We start from the raw sequence: 21,492 nt of genomic DNA on the forward strand, positions 1-21,492 counted from the left end.
CTGAGGTGGAAGGAGCAAACGTGGAAAAAACAAACCCACAACACCTTATTAGTTTGGCTTATGAATGAATTACGGTGGTTGAGATTTAGAACCCAAAATGAGGGACTTTGAGGGTGCACAAAAAGTGAGTTCAAATGTGTCGCCGGAATTTCTTCATTCAATTAAATGTCTAAGTCACAAAAACATTAAGTCACCATTGCTGTATTTTTAACTTGTCTGCGGGGAGAAGCAAATGAGCTCTTACGCAGCCGCAATTACTTTTGAGAAGATCTATGAATCAATCGGCTCCGCTTTTTCCCCCAGGGGAAGTTATTTATTTATTTAGAATATTTCTTAACTGCTTTATATTCACAAGAATCTCGAAGTGATTTGCAAAAAGATGAAAACCAGATGCAATGGGACAGAATTCTCAAAACGCTATACAGAGTAGAGGTCCAGTCCCTGAATAAGATAGGCGTGAAATGCATCACTGCAGTCCTAGATTCACTCTGTACAGGCCATATAAAGCAGAGCACACCTCTCCGTTCAGACTGAAAGACCTATCTACTACCATTTTCTATTTCCCACCATATTTCATTTATTTATTTAGCAAGGTTTATATGTCACTTGATTGTTTTTAAAAAAAACACTTCTGAGTGGTTTACAAAAATGTAAAATAAAAGACTTAACTCTGTTGACTAGAAAGTTAGAACTAAGTATTTAAAAGATTTAAAGAATGATTTTTGCAACGTGGTTTTTATTCATTTTCATCTTTAAACTGTTTGACGTGTTTGCACTGAGATATAGCTCTGTTTGCATTAGAGCACATGACATGCAACAATTCCATAAAAATAAAGCAATAAACAGTCAAGAAGAAATTAAAATCAACCATAAGCTAAAAGCACATTAAAGCATCTCCGTGCCTCCATGCCGAGATAGCCTTGCCTAAACAAAAATATTTTAAGTGGGTGTCAAAAGGCACAAAGTCCTGAAGTACAGGTGCTGCCACACTAAACTGAGCCCGGCTTCGGCTGGGGAGGGTGGGATATAAATAAAAAAAAAATATTATTATTATTATTATAATCAAACTAAATTCTAATTTATGCAACATTTTAGGGTTTGTCCAAATGACCTGTTTACCCTGCATTTGCCATGTTTTGTTTGCCTAAGGCTTACTTGGAGATTAGACACAGTCCTGTGTTTACTGAGCATTCATTCTGGTTTATTTGGGGGCCAGTTATATGAGAATGAGCCTTCTTGATTCGCTTGCACAAAGCTTCTGCTAAGGTCAGACTATCTCTTTGCTTTATTGAGCATCTGTTCCAATTTCCTTGTGAGGCGTTTCTATGGCTTCCTGTAAACGGTTCACTATTTTCACACTTTTGTGCACATTTTCCACATCACTTTCCTAGCTGCGGAAGTGGATTTGTTGCACCAGGGTGGGTGCTTCTGGGCTGTCGCTATTTTCAAGCCGGATTCAATCACATCCTGGCAAATTCAGGGCAATTCAAGCTGATCTGGAGTTTTTGCAAAACAAACCTGTTTCCCCAAAAGATTGGACTCTTTTGCAAGAAGGAAAGTTACAGAGAAATGCACTGGACTGGTGCATGCTTGCCTTTGATGCAGCAGCATCTAATCTCCCTACAAGCAAATCAGAACGGATGTTCATTTTTAAAAAGTTGTCTGAAAGTGACTGGTAGCAGAGCGCTTTATACCACACTAATCTTGCAAACCTAAATTTCTGATATGTGCTTGTTTCCCTCCTGCCAATTAACAACGGTTTGGAGGCTCTCTGAATTAGCTGCAAGCAAATGGTGACATACGAGCCATTTTGGATTTAGTAGTAATTACAGGCTTGTTTCATAATCGCACTTGATGAAAAGGACTTTTTGTGCAGAGAATGCAAAATCAGCAAAGTCTCCAGCCTCAAAGGCTGTCTCCAGAACATTTCTCTTTCTTGTAGATCTCCTACCATCAGAGGTGTCTTGGGGCAACTGCATCGCTCACTTACCTGTCCGGCTGGACTGGAGATTCCTCAGGAGCAGACAGAGCTTCACCTGCTAATCTCCTCTTTGATGATAGGGAAGCGCCAGATATTATATACTCACACCAGGAATGAAAGAACCAATTCAGAGCTTCGATAAGCGCTGGGATGTGCAAAGTGAGCGCACGGTGGCATCTTCCAAAGTAAATATTTTTACTGACATATTGGAAAATTTTGGAGAAGTCGCCGAGTGCCAGGGATCATATGACTCTCTGGGAGGCGCACAGAGGCAAAGGACTGGATCAGGCCACAGGAGCCCAGCAGGTGACGCTAAAAACAGCAGGAGGAGATGGATGGAAAACGGGGCTGTCCAGAGAGGAGGACAACACACACGTGCACCGTGCGACACGTGGCTCGCACTTTCTCACCAGGGGTTCACCAGCCCTGGCTCCTCTCCCCTGCTATGTTTTTATTGGTTTACTTATTATGGTTTCCCATCCCTGTCCCTCCTTGTAAGGGGGGTTTCATTTGACGGAGAAAGCAGCCAACACTTTCCCCCACTCCAGCCTGGTCCTATAAACAGTTTCACATTAAATAGACACCACCTCCTTAACATTTATTTATTTTTTTCCACAATAATATTTATTAATTTTTCAATAGACATAACAAAAAAGAGAATATGCAACAACACAACAACAACAACAACAACAACACAATAAAGAAGTGAAAAAGAAGAAAAAAGAATAACAAACTTAACATACCTAAAGGGGGGGGGGAGAAACTCAATTAATTAATTAAAATCCATTTTCATAAACATTTTAGTTGACTTCCTCTAATCTCCTCCATCTGAATTTCCTCTTAATTTGAATGTAGCAGTTTCCAATATCATTATTTCATAAAACAATATTACAGTCGTATTCCAATTTCTTTACCTTTCTTATTGTACATTTACTTATTTATACATTTAAGTCTAATTTAGTCCTAGGCATGATTGGTTATTTCAAGTGGTTACATATCTTTAATATTAGAATATTTATTCAAATAGTCTTTAAATTTCTTCCAATCTTCTTCGTAGTCCTCTTCTTTCTAGTCGCAGATTCTCCCGGTGAGATTAGCCAACATTTAACGTGGCTGTTTCTCCAAGATCAGAGGCAGTAATGGTTCTGAACCCCGGTCGCTGAAAATTGGAGAAAAGGAGAGTGATCATGTGCTCACTTTGGGGTATCTAGTTGTCACCATGAGAGAACACAAAGCTAGACCATTGCAGGCCGTTGACCTGTGTACTGTGTACCATTTTGGTTGACCTGAGTACTGTGTCCAGTTCTGGGCACCACAGTTTAAGAAGGACACTGACAAACTGGAACGTGTCCAGAGGAGGGCAACCAAAATGGTCAAAGGCCTGGAAACGATGCCTTATGAGGAACGGCTAAGGGAGCTGGGCATGTTTAGCCTGGAGAAGAGGAGGTTAAGGGGTGATATGATAGCCATGTTCAAATATATAAAAGGATGTCACATAGAGGAGGGAGAAAGGTTGTTTTCTGCTGCTCCAGAGAAGCGGACATGGAGCAATGGATCCAAACTACAAGAAAGAAGATTCCACCTAAACATTAGGAAGAACTTCCTGACAGTAAGAGCTGTTTGACAGTGGAATTTGCTGCCCAGGAGTGTGGTGGAGTCTCGTTCTTTGGAGGTCTTTAAGCAGAGGCTTGACAACCATATGTCAGGAGTGCTCTGATGGTGTTTCCTGCTTGGCAGGGGGTTGGACTCGATGGCCCTTGTGGTCTCTTCCAACTCTATGATTCTATGATTCTATGACCTGATCCAGAAGACTCTCCTTATGTTCTCAAGGAGTACTGTTTCATTGTTTCAACCCTACATGTCCTTCCTCCAAGGAACCTGGAGCAACTGATGTTGTGGTTCCAGTCCCAGGGGTCTCCTACCCAGTTCAGGGCTGGACAGTTTAACATTCGTAACAGAACTGCATCATGTACCAGAGCCAGTATGGTGTAGTGGTTAAGAGAGGTGGACTCATAATCTGGGGAACCGGGTTCGCATCTCCGCTCCTCCACATGCAGCTGCTGGGTGACCTTGGGCTAGTCACACTTCTTTGAAGTCTCTCAGCCCCACTCACCTCACAGAGTGTTTGTTGTGGGGGAGGAAGGGAAAGGAGAATGTTAGCCACTTTGAGATTCCTTTGGGTAGTGATAAAGCGGGATATCAAATCCAAACTCTTCTTCTTCTTCTACCTCTAGAAACTGTATTCTCAACATGTATATATAATTTATTATTATTATTTATTATTATTATTATTAATTATTAATTATTTATTATTTATTATTTGTACCCCGCCCATCTGGCTGGGTTTCCCCAGCCACTCTGGGCGGCTTCCACAGAAACCAAAAATACACTAAAATCACACATTAAAAACTTCCCTGAACAGGGCTGCATTAAGATGTCTTCTGAATGTCAGGTAATTGTTGATCGCTTTGACATCTGATGGGAAGGTATTCCACAGGGTGGGCGCCACTACCGAGAAGGCCCCCTGCCTGGTTCCCTGTAGCTTTGCTTCTCGCAATGAGGGAACCGCCAGAAGGCCCTCGGCGCTGGACCTCAGTGTACAGGCAGAACGATGGGGGTGGACGGTTCTGCGGCCCAGATAAATGTTACACATTTGTATATATGCCAGCAATTAGGGTGGAATCTACATGCATGTTAAAAACATTGTGAAAATGCTTTTTTAAAAGAATAAAAAAAAAGTTTTGAAAAATGCATTGAATTTGCTGTAGCTCAGAGCTGCCACCTAATGTCACAATTGTATATTGCATTTGACAACACAGTCAAAACGTTTTATTTGCAGCTGTATATAGCTGCACTCCTGTTCATAGAATCATAGAAGAGACCCAGAGGGTCATCTGGTCAACCCCTTGCAATGCAGGAATCTCAACAAGCAGTCCTTCATCCAATTTGCAACTATGTCAGACCCTGTTTATCTTTGCAAATGTGCTTGCAGTTTTATTGCTGCACAACTTTATCCTTTGCTCTCCTTTCACTAGCTTGGTTTATTCTCCACTGCACTTCCAACTCCTCTCTCTCTCTCTCTCTCTCTCTCTCTCTCTCTCTCTCTTCCTGCCCTCCTTCTGCCTGTCCCTCTGATAAAACAAGCACTTTCCTACAAACTCCCAATGCATAATGTACCTGCTAGCCCCAAAGTCACCGCAACGACTTTTTGCATTCTGCCTCCTCTAAGCACAACATGTGGCTTAAATTCCACCTTAGAAGATTTCCACCTTTATCTGATAGGGCTTTAAGATTTCACAATTAGCGGGGGTTTAAGAGAACTCTGTAGAACACTAAAGATGACTTTGTGGCATGTAATACAATCACTCCATATCCTTCTCTGCGAAGACAGGAAGTCCCTGGGCACCAACACTCTGTACAGTAAGGACATCAAGAACATTTCAGCGTGATTTGGTGCCATCGTGAGATCCCCTTTCACCTCTTCCGGTCTCTGCGGATTTAAAAACAACAATGTCGCAACAACCTCATTTGAGCTGTAAGTGTAAAAAACTCTCTTTTTGCCTAATGCGAAGATTACGGAATAACTGCCTTCCCCACCTTCTTGACCGAAAGAGGAGGAAGTATTATTGGCTATATTTTATTATTCCACATGTCTGGATAAGATATAAAGACTTACTTGAAAACAAAACCCCAAGGTGGTTATCACTGATGAAAGCGAAGGCTCAGAAAAAGCTCAATATGGAGGCCAAATGGCCGAAATATTGGGAGATTTTGGAACAGGAAGGTGACAAATTGAAATTGCAGAGTTTTGAGAAATTAAAAGACAAAGTGCGAGACTGGCTTCATTATTATCAAATAAGGGAGGCTTACAATTTGGACAGAAAAATTGGCTTCCAGGTGGAAAAATCAAAATTGGAAACAGAACTGTTAGAACCAAAAACTAAGAATTTGTCAAAGATGTATAACTTGCTGTTGAAATGGAATACGCAGGATGAAACGGTTAAATCTGCTATGATTAAATGAGCACAAGATGTTGGACATAATATAATGTTTGCTGACTGGGAACAGTTGTGGACCACAGGTATGAAATTTACGGCATGTAATGCCTTAAGAGAGAATATTATGAAAATGATATACAGGTGGTACATGACACCAGTCAAGCTTGCAAAAATATATCATTTGCCCGATAATAAGTGTTGGAAATGTAAAGAAAAGGAAGGTACATTCTTTCACCTTTGGTGAACGTGCCCAAGGATTAAGGCTTTCTGGGAAATGATATATAATGAAATGAAAAAGGTATTTAAATATACCTTCTTGAAGAAACCAGAGGCCTTTCTCCTGGGCATGGTCGGCCAATTGGTGTTAAAGAAGAATAGAACTTTCTTTATGTACGCCACAACAGCAGCAAGAATACTCATCGCAAAGTATTGGAAGCCACAAGATCTACCCACTCTGGAAGAATGGCAGATGAAGGTGATGGATTACATGGAATTGGCGGAAATGACTGGCAGAATCCGAGACCAGGGAGAAGAGTCGGTAGAAGATGACTGGAAGAAATTCAAAGACTATTTGCAGAAACATTGTAAAATTAATGAATGTTAAAATGATGTTGGATTGAAATGAAGCGTCCTTAGCAACAAGGTTAATAAGAACATGTAAAAATGGATTGATAATTGATGAAAATATAAAGCTATAATATGTTAAGATATAGAATTAAGATAAAAACAAAGAGGGTAAGGATTTGCTGAATTAACCATGTGAACTGGAATACAAAAAAGGGAGGTGTGAGGAGGTCAGGGAAATAAGTAAATGAAATATAAGGCATGAAAAGAATGATTTGTTTTTAATTCTTTTTTATTTTTCATGTATTTTGTATTTTTCGTTTGTATTTTTGTACCTTTTTTTACTTTTCTGTCCAGCTCTTTGAAAGTTGTTATTTTGGCAGCTCCCAAATCGTTAATCTTTCCCGTTTAGATGTTATCAAAGAAACATCCTTCTGCAACTCCTTGTTGATTTATTCTTAAGCAGACTGTTTGCAATGTAGCCATATTTCAGACAGTTAGCAATTAGCCTTTGGAATCTACCCAGTCCAATCCCCCCTCCGGGCCCTAGAGGGGGGCCGCCAGACATCCATTTAGCCCTCTCTCTCACTCATAATAAAAAAACTTCCCTTTTGCAAACAGTTGTATATATAATATTGTTTCCAGTCTTTATGACCAACCATCAGTTAGCTCCTGTTTTGAGGCATCTAATCATAAGCCTGCATTTTTATTAAAGCTTATATGTTTAATCAGGGCTTGTATTTTAAAATGAGCTTAAAGATTTTCAAATGTTTCATGCCAGGCAGAAGAGCAGCTGCCTAAGAACCTTGGCAAAATGTTTTTCTCCTAGACAAGGGGGCCCCCTGATTTATAGCAGAAAACAATTCTCAAAGTCGTAAAAAGGGAATTACAGGCTGAGAGCCAAGGTTACACTGACCCTACAAATTAAGGGTTGATAAATAGTAAAATGAGCCATATCTTCTTCCTAAGGTTAAAAAGGCCAAGAGCAAATTGAAAAGCAATTGGTCTGGCTGGCAGAAAGAGAGCATTTTTGGGAAGTCTTTTCTAAAGCTGTTTCTTTCTTAAACTAAGATCCTTTTAAGATTTCTTTTCCTTTTAAAAGGTTATTTATGTATTAAATATATTAGTTTAAATATAATTATGCAAAGGTTTTAAGAAATGCTAGATTCTTATTTCATATAGTTGTAAGAGTTGTAACTATCCTGAAATTAAGTCAGCCACCAGACCAGCCTCCTGCCAGACAGGAGACGCCATCGAGCACTCCTGATATATGGTTGTCAGGCCTTTTGTTTAGAAACCTTCAAATGAAGGAGATCTCTCAATGTTGATGTGAACTCAAAATCCTTGACATATGTTTAAGATAAAAATTCAAGATTAACCATCTGTTTTGGAAGGCAATAGGGCAAGGAGGGCAAGAGGTGAGCTGGTAATTAAGATTCCTTGTTGAGACACATGTAAGATATATTACTACTTATTTGTCATTTATAGATAGAAGAATATATAGCTTTTTGATTCCCATAAAAGGACAAGAGGAAATGGGTGTATCTTTTGTGATTGGTTCTAGCAAATAGCCAATAGGAATTTCAACCAGGCTGATTGGACAGAGGCAGCCACAGGAGGAGCAAGGGGGCTGGATTAAGGAAATATAAGTGCTGGCCAGAATGGCAAGAGGCCAGGCCAGAGCTTGGTAACCATATACCACTGTGCCTCATATTTATTTGTCTGACAAATAAATTATTATTTTAATTTCTCTATTGCTGCGTTGAATATTTCATTCCAGCTAAGCGTTAACCACAAGCAGGGTGCTACAGTTTCTCTTAATCAGGGAACTATTTCAGAAACGTGTGGGTAAGAAGACCTAATCTGTGGAAGACAAGGCTATCCATGCCATTAGCTCTTTGCCGCACCTTGAATACAATGTGCCAAGGTGGTGACCAGGGGTCAGGTAAAAAATGCATTGTGGTTGACTTTAGAAGTTGGCTGCCTTAAATCAACTACAGTGGTACCTCGGGTTACATACTCTTCAGGTTACATGCGCTTCAGGTTACAGACTTTGCTAACCCAGAAATAGTACCTCAGGTTAAAAACTTTGCTTCAGGATGAGAAAAGAAATCGTGCTCCAGCAGCAGCAGGAGGCCCCATTAGCTAAAGTGGTGCTTCAGGTTAAAAACAGTTTTAGGTTAAGAACGGACCTCCGGAATGAATTAAGTACTTAACCCAAGATACCACTGTACTGAGACCTGCAGGTACAGGACAATGTACAAATTTAAATAATAACAATAATATCCTGCTTTAAATCATTCTGTTCACCGCTTGCAGAGCCCCTTGCCAGCCCTTCCTGGAACCTGAGACTTTTCACATGCAAACCAGATGTTCCACCAATAAGCTACAGAGCTTTGCTCAAAGATGCTAAGCTCATGTGTGTGTCCCAACATGAAGCCGAAACATCATAGCCCCTTGCTATGGCCAACACTTTAAGAATCCTTGCAGAACCACTCAGATGCACATTCCTGCCTTCTTCCCTCACCCCTCAAATGTTTCGCTTTACTCCATGACAGAGGCAGCCCACAGTACCGCCAGCATCAAGCAACAGCCACAATCCACAACAGGCAATGGCCACAGCCAACCCACACATGGAGCCACACAGCCCAAGGGCACTGACTCTGCAGCGTCCATCTTTTGCACCCATCATAGGCCAGAGGTCTGCGTCTCGCGCTGCCAAGTGCACATGAAGCTTCCGCATCTGTGCATGGAAGTGCATTGCAGTTCCTGTGGCACATCAGAGCCCATTGTTTCCGAGGAGCTTTTGAACTTGTGCACTATTGACGATAACATCACAGGAAGCGCGTGGTGCAACAGAGGCGATAGTGATCTCTGGTTCTTGGCGTGCTTTGCTTGTGTCATGGAAACCTGGCTGCAGCTGTTGGCTTTGTCTATGTACTCAGAGAGTAAGAACAGGTAGTATGGTGAGGAAAGGGGATTCGCTCTGTGTAATCTGCAAGAAGCAGGAATTTGTAGGCCAGTACTGATGGGAGTTTATGGAGGTTGTGTAGTGTAGTGGTTAAGAGCGGTAGTCTCGTAATCTGGTGAACCGGGTTCGCGTCTCCGCTCCTCCACATGCAGCTGCTGGGTGACCTGGGGCCAGTCACACTTCTCTGAAGTCTCTCAGCCCCACACGCCTCACAGAGTGTTTGTTGTGGGGGAGGAAGGGAAGGAGAATGTTAGATGCTTTGAGACTCCTTAAAGGGAGTGAAAGGCAGGATATCAAATCCAAACTCTTCTTCTTGTTGTTGTTGGGGGGGACAAATTGGAGAAGAGGTCTAGCACACCTCCAGTCTTGAGAAAGCCAGGAGAGGGAGGCTGTGTTCTGGTGCAGTTCCCCTACATTTGTCATTCTAAGAAAAATGAGAAACTGATCTCTCACCAACTCACATCTCCCATGTTTTTTTGCATTGGTGCAGCAACAATGAGCCCGTTTTGAAAGTGGTTTAAATTTCCTGACATATTCTTTGAGCAGGTCTTTGCCTCTGCTTTGGCAACATCTCATGAGAGAGGAAAGGGGCAAAGAGAGAAAGGGCATCAGAAACGAGAAGGAACTGGAAGAGTTAGGGTAGCAAAGTCCAGTTTGCAAAGAGCAAATCGGCTTAGGCCTTGACTGTGTGTGACATTCAGAAAATCTTCCCTAATGGAGGTCTCAGGAGCGCCGCTCCTGGTTTGCACTACAGTGGTACCTTGGTTTTTTAATGTAATCCATTCCGGAAGACCGTTCGACTTCTGAAACGTTTGAAAACCAAAGCATTCCCTTCTGGAAGCATTTGCTTCCAGATAACTCAATATGGAAGCTGCGTGGCATGTTCAACTTCTGAAAAGCATTGATTAAGTTTGACTTCCGAGACATTTGAAAACCAAGGTACCACTGTATATTAATGTTGTTGTTGTTGTTTAGTCATTTAGTCGTGTCCGCCTCTTCGTGACCCCCCTGGACCAGAGCACGCCAGGCACTCCTGTCTTCCACTGCCTCCCACAGTTTGGTCAAACTCCTGTTTGTAGCTTCGAGAACCCTGTCCCACCATCTCGTCCTCTGTTGTCCCCTTCTCCTTGTGCCCTCCATCTTTCCCAACATCAGGGTCTTTTCCAGGGAGTCTTCTCTTCTCATGAGGTGGTGAAAGTCTTGCAGCCTCAGCTTCAGGATCTGTCCTTCCAGTGAGCACTCAGGACTGATTTCCTTCAGAATGGAGAGGTTTGATCTTCTTGCAGTCCATGGGACTCTCAGGAGTCTCCTCCAGCACCATAATTCAAAATATATTAATAAGCTGCCTCAAATGACTGGAGAACCAGAGCAGAAACATCTTAATAGACAAGGTTTCGGATGTTGTCCTTGTCAAATCTGAAAACCATCCTTATAATTCCAAAACAGTATTGCTGGACGTCCACCAGCCAAAGGAATACGATCGAAGCAAATGCTCTGATTAGGTAGTGAAGCTCAGATAAGACTGAGACCTTGTTAGTAGTAGTAGAAGAAGAAGAAGAGTTTGGATTTGGTATCCCGCTTTATCACTACCCGAAGGAGTCTCAAAGCGGCGAACATTCTCCTTTCCCTTCCTCCCCCACAACAAACACTCTGTGGGGTGAGTGAGGCTGAGAGACTTCAGAGAAGTGTGACTGGCCCAAGGTCACTCAGCAGATGAATGTGGAGGAGCGGGGAAGCGAACCCGGTTCACCAGATTACGAGTCTATCGCTCTTAACCACTACACCACACTGCTCTCAGTGTAGGTGGTTGCCTCAGCTGAATGGATCGGAGGTTGCCTGCTCTTGAGGGGGTTACATGACCTTGGAAGGAGCAGGTATCAGTTTGGATCCATTGCTAGGGCTTGAGGTTCGGGGGGCCTCGGTGGTCCTGAGTGCCTTCCATCAGTTTAGGCTGGTGGCCCAGCTATGCCCCTATCTGAATAGCATACTGTCCAAGTGTCCCGATTTTCCAGGGAAGCCATCCCAGTTCATGATTTGATCCTGGCATGTCCCAGTCTTCTTTTTTCCTCCCCTCCATGTCTCGGAGAACCATAAAAAGTCAGGGGCGCAAGAACAGAGTCCGGTTTATACAGAAAATAAAATCCCTGCACCAAATGAAGGACATGGTGAAACTAGCATACAAAGCCCTTCCTCTACTTTGGAAGGGAAAGGTCACCAATCCACATTAAGTTATTTAATTTCAATGCTTCAGCAGCCGGCAATGAATGAATTTTATTTTATTTTATTATTTCGGTCACAGACCAGTTCCAGCCCACATACAATATCAAGGAAGTCATAAAACATGATAGGGATGCATTTTAATTTGCAATTAGGTATAACAGGGACAATACAGTTATAGCAACAGTTAAAAATATATATAAATTAAAACTTAGTCACTAACGTATAACCTAAAATTATCATTTAAGGCCTTACTCAATAGCACAGCTTGTTCCCTAAGTTTTATGGCAATCACACAGAATTTGTCTACCTGTAACGTGATCTCAGGATCCCTGTCCTCTACCAGGGATTTTAGACATTGAAGTTTGGATTCATTTGGAGATTTTTGCACAGCAGGGGTAATAAATACCGAGCGTATATCGCCGTAGAAACAGCAGCGTAACAAGGCATGAGAGACAGTTTCTACCTCCATCAAGTCGCAGGGGCAGACTCGTTCCGCATACGGTTTACCCTCGAATCTGCCCTGCAATAAGGCAGATGGCAGCACGTTGAATCTAGCGAGGGTAAATGACCATCTGTATTTAGGTATTTCTAATTTTGACAAATAATTTGCTGGGGGAAATCCTCTCCCATTATCTTTTATTGCTGGGTGTTTATTCATCTAGCTCACATGGCATCAGCTGGCCATTTCTGAGGAAATGCAGGGATAGTCGATTCCTTTATTGACACTGTCTCAGAAGTAAGTCCCACTGTATTCCATGGAGCTTACTCCCAGGTAACTGAGTAAAGATTGGGCAGCCTTACACTGCCATCCTAAGCATGTTTACTCAGAAGTAAGTCCCACTTTCAATAGGATTTACTCTCTGGTATGTTCCTGATCGCAGGGATGCGGGTGGTGCTGTGGTCTAAACCACTGAGCCTTGGGCTTGCCGATCAGAAGGTCGGCGGTTCGAATCCCCACAATGGGGTGAGCTCCTGTTGTTCAGTCCCAGCTCTTGCCCACCTAGTAGTTCAAAAGCACGTCAGAGTGCAAGTAGATAAATAGGTACTGTTAAATAGTGGGTAGACATGACAGACGACACAGCGATTTCTCCAAGTAGCTCTTTATTTTGTAAGCTGGAATAGAACTGACTGCAAACAGCTCAGCCGGCCTGCTTTTATAGGCAGCCGGCTGTCAACATTGTAGCAACAACAGCCCAGAGTTCCCGCCTAAAATAACTGACGTGGACCTGAGTGAAAACTATCTACAGACCTGAGTGAAAACTATATACAGTATCCCCCTGCTGGCCCAGGGTGAAACTTCACTACATAACACCCCTCCCCACCGAGATAAGGCGTTAGTTACAATCGTAATGGTTTCCTTATATACAGCACTACGCGTAATGGTTCAATTAGGCACAAAAGCATATCGGTTACATTTCCCATACTTAGACCAACAGTGATACATGTCCAACAACATAGTCCTTTAAATAAGTTGGGCGCTTGGGAACTCTGCCAGACCGCCGGGGACTGGTAGCCAAGTCCAGAGGGCCACACAGTTCTTGCTGAGGCTGTGGTGCGACCCTAGGTGGCGTTGGAACCAACTCCCCTGGATCCGCTGCTGTGGGTGGAGCCTCCGCAAGTGGAGTGGTCTGAGTCTGTGGTAAGTCTGGCAGACCCTCTGAAGCGGCTTGGTTCGGCTCCACGCTGGCAGTTTGCGAGGGAGGTGTAGGTGGGGCCTCGCCATCTGTACGTGTCTCTTCTTGAGCCGCAAGCGCAGTTGGGGGCACCACGGTAGTGTCCAAGTCCCCAACCCTGCGCCTAAGCTGGTCTATGTGCCATCGCCACAAGCGTCCGTCTTCGAGTGCCACCTGGTACGAGCGAGGTCCAGTGACTCCCACTACTGTGGCTGGCACCCAAGGAATGTCCCCCACATAGTTCCGGGCAAAGACCTGGTTTCCTGGGACAAATGACCGTGGCGCGTTGGCACAGCCTGGGGGTTCAGCCACGGCAAAGTCCGGGTGTAGCCGGTCGAGCGGTGACCTGAGGCGGCGGCCCATAAGCAGTTCAGCAGGATTCCGCCCTGTGGCCGCATGAGGGGTGATGTGTTGCACGAACAAGTATTCGGCGACCCGCTCATGCCAGTCTCCCCGGTCCAGGCGCGCCAGTGCCTCTTTTGCCGAGCGCACCATTCTTTCCGCTTGCCCGTTGCTGGATGGATGAAAGGGTGCCGTTAGGGCATGGCGGATGCCCAGTCCCAAAAGATACCGCTCAAACGTGCCTGACGTGAACTGCGGTCCGTTGTCAGAGACAAGGACATCAGGACACCCATGCGTTGCAAACAGGCCTCGCAGCACCCGGATGACGGCTTCGGTAGTGGTGGAGGGCATCAGGGCGACCTCCAGCCATTTGGAATAGGCGTCCACCACTACCATAAAGGTCCGGCCGTGAAAGGGGCCAGCCAGATCGATGTGCACCCTCGACCAGGGTGTCTTTGGCGTCTCCCAGGTGTGTCCCTTAGCTGCCGGTGGTGCAGGCCTCGACTCTTGGCACGCTTGACAGGCGGACACCCAGGCAGTGATGGCATCGTCCATATTAGGCCACCAGACGTAACACCGAGCCAACGCCTTCATTTTGACAATTCCCGGGTGGCCAACGTGCAGAGCCTTCAGGGCGCGCTGACGGAGTCCCTGGGGAATCACGACGCGGTCTCCCCACAGCAGACAGCCGCGATGAGCTGAGAGTTCATGTTGTCTGGTTGCGAAGGGCTGGAACTCCGATGCAAAAGGCCCTTGTGGCCACCCCCTCCACACCCAGTTGAGCACCCGGCTGATGGTGCGATCCTGGGCAGACGCGGAGGTCACAGTGGCAGCCGATACAGGCGCTGCCGGAAGATCCTCAATCAGAAGGAGCGATGAAGCTGGAGCCGGGTCTTCCACAAATGCTGGAAGAGGGCAACGGCTGAGGGCGTCGGCATGGCCCGTCGATTTCCCCGGGCGATGGATTAGCCGGTAGTGGTAGGCAGCCAGGAAAACAGTCCATCGCAGCATGCGTGGCGAGAGGACCGGTGGAGTTGGACGATCACCGGCGAGGAGGCCCAGGAGTGGCTTGTGGTCAGTGATGAGGTCAAAAGTCCTGCCATAGAGGTATTCATGGAACCTCTTCACTCCAGCCACAAGTGCCAGTGCCTCCTTGTCGAGCTGGCTGTAATTCCGTTCCGTCAGAGATAGCGTCCTGGAAAAGTAGGCGAGCGGTGCTTCTCTTCCGTCTGGAAAACGGTGACTAAGGACAGCACCGATGCCAAAAGGTGAGGCGTCGCAGGCAAGGACCAGCGGCCTGGATTCACTGTACTGTACCAGCACACTGTCTGATGAAAGGAGAGCCTTGACTGCGTTGAAGGCCGCCGTCTCCCGATGACCCCAGGCCCAAGGCGTCTTAGTGCTAAGGAGTCGGTGAAGAGGCTCAGCCACTGTGGCTTTGTGGGGCAGGAACATGTTATAAAAGTTCAGCAGCCCCAGGAACGCCTGCAACTCCGTCTTGTTCTTTGGGGTGGGGGCCTGCTGGATAGCGTGGATCTTGGATGTGGTCGGGTGAAGGCCGGAGGCATCGATAAGATTTTTTTTTTTAATTAAAATTTTTATTACATTTTCAGTTTACAGAAAACAAAAAGAAGGACAAACCAGAAAAAAGAAAGAAAGAAAAACAATCCAACTTTCAAAATACATTTTTAGGGGAGGCATCGATAAGATAGCCCAGGAACTCTACCTGTGGAACGGCGATCTGGCACTTTTCCCTCTTTACCTTGAGCCCGGCCTCTTGGAACCTGGTCAGCACGGCACGGAGGTGCTCAAACAGCTGCTGGTGTGAGTCTGCAGACACCAAGACGTCATCAAAATATGGTACCACGCCCGGAAGCCCTTGCAGGAGACGCTCCATAAGGCTTTGGAAGATGCCAGGAGCCACACTCACCCCGAACTGCAACCGGCAGCAACGGAATGCCCCCCGGTGGGTGATGATTGTCTGGGCTTCAGCAGTGGCATCATCGACGGGCAGTTGTTGATAGGCTTGGGCAAGGTCCAGCTTAGCGAAGACCTTACCCTCACCCAAGGAATGCAGCAGGTGTTGGACAACAGGAACCGGATAAGCGTGCTGCTGAAGTGCCTTGTTGATCGTGCACTTGTAGTCAGCACAGATTCTCACCGACCCATCTGGCTTGACAGGCGTGACGATGGGGGTTTCCCACTTGGCGTGGTCAACCGGCTCCAAAACTCCTTGGGCGATCAGTTTGTCCAGTTGTTCGTCCACCTTAGCCTTGAGAGCAAAGGGAACCCAGCGTGGCTTTAGCTTGATGGGGGCGACTTGTGGATCAAGGCTAAAGGAGATGGGCGTACCTGTATATTGCCCCAAGGTGCCGTCAAAAACCTCGGCAAAGTCTTTGACCAGACCCTCAGTCTCTGCGTTAGAGATGCAGTTGATGCCGGTGACTTCCAGGCCGAGGGCATCAAACCAGTCTAGCCCTAGGAGGCTTGGCCGCTGACCTTCGACCACCACCAACCGGAGCAGGCCCGAAAAATCCTTGAAGGCGATCCGGAACCGGCCAACGCCTACCACGGGAATGTCGTTTCCCTGGTAGTCTCTCAGGTGTACGCGGTGAGAGTTGAGTTGCCTTTTGGACACTCTGGGTACCAGTCTTTTGATGGTGCTCCATGACACGATGGACAGGGCAGACCCGGTGTCGATCTCCATGTCACATGGAGCTCCTTCAATGAGCACCGTGACGTTCAGTTTGCGTCGCGTAGGCGAGTCGGTTTGGCCAATCGTGGTTCCAGACGGGCAGCGGCAGTTGGTGAGAGCGAAACAACTTTCCTTGGCAGACTGGAGTGAAGACTTGGACTTGCGAGTCGATGAAGGGGGGGTGTCAGACGGAGCCGATCGGCAGACCTTAGCGATGTGGCCCCTTCTGGGACACTTCCTACAGATGGCGTCTCTGAATCGACACTTGGCACGGGAATGGTTGCCTCCGCAGCCGGCACATTCCGGTTGACCCTTGGACTTCTGTTGGAACTTCCTGCGCTCCCGCTTTGTCTGGTGCACGTCATCGTCTTCACTGGAGGATGCCTCATCACTGCTGGCCTCTTCATAATGCACCGGAACTGGCTCCCTAGCAAGACGCGGGCTGCTGGACTTGCGGATCTCCTGGGCAGAGCGTTCAGCAGCTTCTGATGCCACAGCCTCCTCAATGGCTTTCTGTAGCGTGAGGTCTGGCTTGGCGAGGAGACGCCGTTGCAGATGGATGTCCCGGACCCCGCAGACGATTCGATCCATCAGGGCATCGTCTAAGTCTCGGAACTCAGTGCATTGCAGCCTGTCGCAGGGCGGTGGTGTAGTTGTTGATTGACTCCCCCTCTGCCTGGTTCCGGTGGTAGAACGCATGGCGGGCAGCAATCTTGGATGGCTTTGGTGCGTAGTGGTTGCGGAGCTTCTCTTGGATCGTGTCCCATGGTGTTGCCTGGACTGCTTCAGGCGCAACCAATGCTCGGGCCGTCTCAAACACCTCAGGCCCACAGAGGCTGAGAAATAGGCCCCGCTTCCGATCCTTTGATACTGCTGTCAGCTCGTTGGCTTGGAGGTAGCAGTCGAACCGAGCGAGGTAGGAGTCCCATGATTCAGAGGCTGGCGCAAACGGCGGTAGAGGCACAAGTGAAGCCATGATTCCGATGCCGGCGTGAAGGGCGATGGATGGAACACAGTGCTCTTAGCCAGAACAGTCAGCTCTGAACTGGTTCTGTCCAGTGATTTCGCTCAGTGATTTCGCTCTGTGATTCAGCTCAGTGATTCAGCTCAGTTCAGAGGCTGGCCACATCTGGCTGTGCTCTGATGTCCATCGATCCCATCCTCGTCGCCAGTGTTAAATAGTGGGTAGACATGACAGACGACACAGCGATTTCTCCAAGTAGCTCTTTATTTTGTAAGCTGGAATAGAACTGACTGCAAACAGCTCAGCCGGCCTGCTTTTATAGGCAGCCGGCTGTCAACATTGTAGCAACAACAGCCCAGAGTTCCTGCCTAAAATAACTGACGTGGACCTGAGTGAAAACTATCTACAGACCTGAGTGAAAACTATATACAGTATCCCCCTGCTGGCCCAGGGTGAAACTTCACTACATAACAGGTACCACTCTGGCAGGAAGGGAAACGGCGTTTCCGTGCGCTGCGCTGGTTCGCTAGAGGTGGCTTAGTCATGCTGGCCACATGACTCGGAAGCTGTACGCCGGCTCCCTCGGCCAGTAAAGTGAGATGAGCGTCGCAACCCCAGAGTCGTCCACAACTAGACCTAACGGTCAGGGGTATCTTTACCTTTTATGTTCCTGGTCATTCTCATAGATTCCATTGTTGTTGTTAAGGATAAGGATAAGCGCTGAAATCTTATTTCATTCCAGAAGGTGTTACCTACAGTCCCGTTGCTCTCACATCCTTTCTTTACAACAATCCTGCGAGGTACGTGAGGTGGCGACTGATGCAGATGTGGATGTTAGGTCTATGTGTGCAGCAAGATTGAATGTCCCCTTTTTCGTCAGAGAAATGTTGGCGGGGATGGCATAGAGATAGCTTAGCTTCTGCTGTCTACGTTCTTATACCTCTGAAGGTATAAGATTGCCTAGGAAGACAATCTGGAAGCCCCAGGTAGTGCAGAATTCAGCGGCCAAATTGCTCAGCAGGGCAAGATGAGGTTTTGAGCATCTTGCACTGATCCTGGCCTGATCCTGGTTTTGACCTTTTTTGAGGGGAGGTCAAAGTTGTTGAACTTTTTTTTTCCTTTTGCAAATCGCATAGAATTTTGAGCTATTTTTATGGAAAGTTGGCAAACAACACTGGATTGCTGTGCATCTGGATTTCCCCAGAAATTTTACTGAAAATTGATCTATCAATGGCCTTTTAAACTGAGGAGGGGGGAAGATTGCTTTCTTTTTGACTTTGTTAGGCATTTTTGTGTTGTATATTGCAAACTGTCCTGTGATCCTCAGACAAAGGGCAGGACAGAAATTAAATACATAATAATAAATATAGGTACACATTTAGTTGACCTGGTTTCAAAGATTATTGCTGGCATTTGAAGTCCATTCAAAATGAAGTGCATTTTCCATGGCACCAGCTTAATATTTTACTTAAATCTTCAGCCCACTAAGCAACACAATTGAAGGCATTGGAGAACAATGTAAATCACATTGTGTTACATATGGCCTACATCAAGGGACATTCAGATCCCCTGCAACATCTTTACAATGGAGCCGGGAGGAGCTCCCCGGCTGATGTTTATCACTGTATCAGTCCAGTTGTGGCCGCTATATAAAGCTCAGAGGAAATTGCTTTCTCCAGCCTGGGAAGGTCAAGAAATTCAGGAGTGACCAGTCAGGACAAAGTTCTAGTTACAGGTAGGTAGCCGTGTTGGTCATACCAGTAACAAACTTAGTTGGTCTCTAAGGTGCTACTGGAATGGGACGCAGGTGGCGCTGTGGGTTAAAGCCTCAGCGCCTAGGGCTTGCCGAACGAAAGGTCGGCGGTTCGAATCCCTGCGGCGGGGTGCGCTCCCGCTGCTCGGTCCCAGCGCCTGCCAACCTAGCAGTTCGAAAGCACCTCCGGGTGCAAGTAGATAAATAGGGACCGCTTACCAGTGGGAAGGTAAACGGCGTTTCCGTGTGCGGCTCTGGCTCGCCAGAGCAGCGATGTCACGCTGGCCACGTGACCCGGAAGTGTCTCCGGACAGCGCTGGCCCCTGGCCTCTTAAGTGAGATGGGCGCACAACCCCAGAGTCTGTCAAGACTGGCCCGTACGGGCAGGGGTACCTTTACCTTACCTTTAAGGTGCTACTGGAAGGAATTTTTTATATTTTGTTTCCAGTAAGGACAAAGGTAAGGAAAGTTGCAGGTAGATGGTTGAATTGGCCGATGTGTGGGGGGAATGGGGCAGAGGGTTGGTTGGAAAGCAACCTGGGCAGGTAAGCCTCTACTCTAGACATCAGCATTAATTGCAAGATGCTGCGATTTTGGTGCAAAGGCTTCAAAGGGGAGTGGGGTGGGAGTGTCACAGAATAGAACAAAAAGAATAATTTGAGTCCCATGCATGCATTAAACTGCATGGTGTGGTTTAGGGCCACTTGTTGGCACATTTCCCCCAGCCAATCAATGGGACCACAAACCTGATAACTCAGCGGAGATTTGAGAGGTCTTTTCACTGAAAGTTTTGCTTGCAATGAAGGTTGTCGGTTTTTGGAAGGATCAAACCAATGACATGGATACATGCAGAGAACTTTGCGTGCTAATAACCAGCGCGATAACAGTAGAGAAACAGGCAGGGCCCTTCCCTTGTAGAGATGTTTCACAGCGGAGCGTGGCCCTCGTATTCCCCAAAAATGTGCAATTCAAGGTGAATGTGGAAATGGCAGCCTAAACGAAGGATTTGAGGAATGTTGGGGGAAGCTATTTGATCAAGCAGCTGTCAAAAACGACTTTGTGGGGCTTTTCTTGCACATCCACACAAAGGAAAGAAATAGAGCGTGAAAAAAATGGGGCTTGTGCAGGAGATCTTCCTAATGAATGATGTTCCTGGACTCCATAAGACATTATGACCTTTACCATGGACATGTAAAAGGGTAAAAGAGTATTGGGAAATAATCTATAATTAATTGGGGGGGGGGGTGTTTAAAAGTATTTTCCCCCAGAAAAAACTCTGAGTCCTTTCTGTTGGGGATAATTCAGGCTGAAATTCCCAGGTGTCAGAAACGATTATTTATGTATGCTACACCTGTGGCCGGTGATTTGCTAGCTCCCAAATGGAAAACGAGCAAGGTCCCAACCAAAGAAGAATGGCAACTTAAATTGACAGAATATGCACAACTCGCAGACTTAACTTATAGAATAAGAGAACAAGAAGAATGTACGTTTAAAGAAGATTGGCAGGCGTTTATTGAATATCTGGGAAATAATTGTGTACAGCTGAAAACACTGGCAGCATTAAGATAAATTCAACAGTGTAAATAAGTTTGATGGATGCAATAATGGAATACTGATTGGTATAGTTTTTGTAAAATATGCAGGGATTTATGATATGTAAAGTGAACCATGGAAAGAGAAGAAGGGAAGTCACTGATATCATAAGGATGTAAAATGAGAATTTTAAATTGCAAAACAGAAAATTTAATAAAAATTAGATAGATGATAGATGATAGATGATAGATAGATAGATAGATAGATAGATAGATAGATAGATAGATATAGATAGATATAGATAGATATAGATAGATAGAGATAGATAGATAGATAGATAGATAGATAGAGATATAGATGATAGATAGATCGGTAGATAGATAGATAGATCGGTAGATAGATAGATAGATAGATAGATAGATAGATGATAAATGATGATGATGATGATGAAGATAGATAGATGATAGGATAGATAGATGATAGGATAGATAGATGATAGATAGATAGATGATAGATAGATATAGATAGGTAGATGATAGATAGAACCTTTACCAACATTTTTCCCCGCTTGAGTAAGTGACAGGGGGCGTCCTTTTCAGATATTTAAAAGGACTAAAAAGGATGTAAATGAGAAAAGCATAGTGTGAGTACACTCCTACTTTAACCTACTCATTAGAATATGTACAGAGAATCCCATACGCACACACTTACACACACAAAGGCACACGTGTGGCGGGATCTCTCCATTGTATCAGGAATTCTGCAAAATCCTGTGGATCTCCTTGCTTACAAATCTCT

This window comes from Podarcis cretensis, assembly GCF_951804945.1.
Source record: "Podarcis cretensis genome assembly, chromosome: 6".
NCBI classification, from domain to species: domain Eukaryota; kingdom Metazoa; phylum Chordata; class Lepidosauria; order Squamata; family Lacertidae; genus Podarcis; species Podarcis cretensis.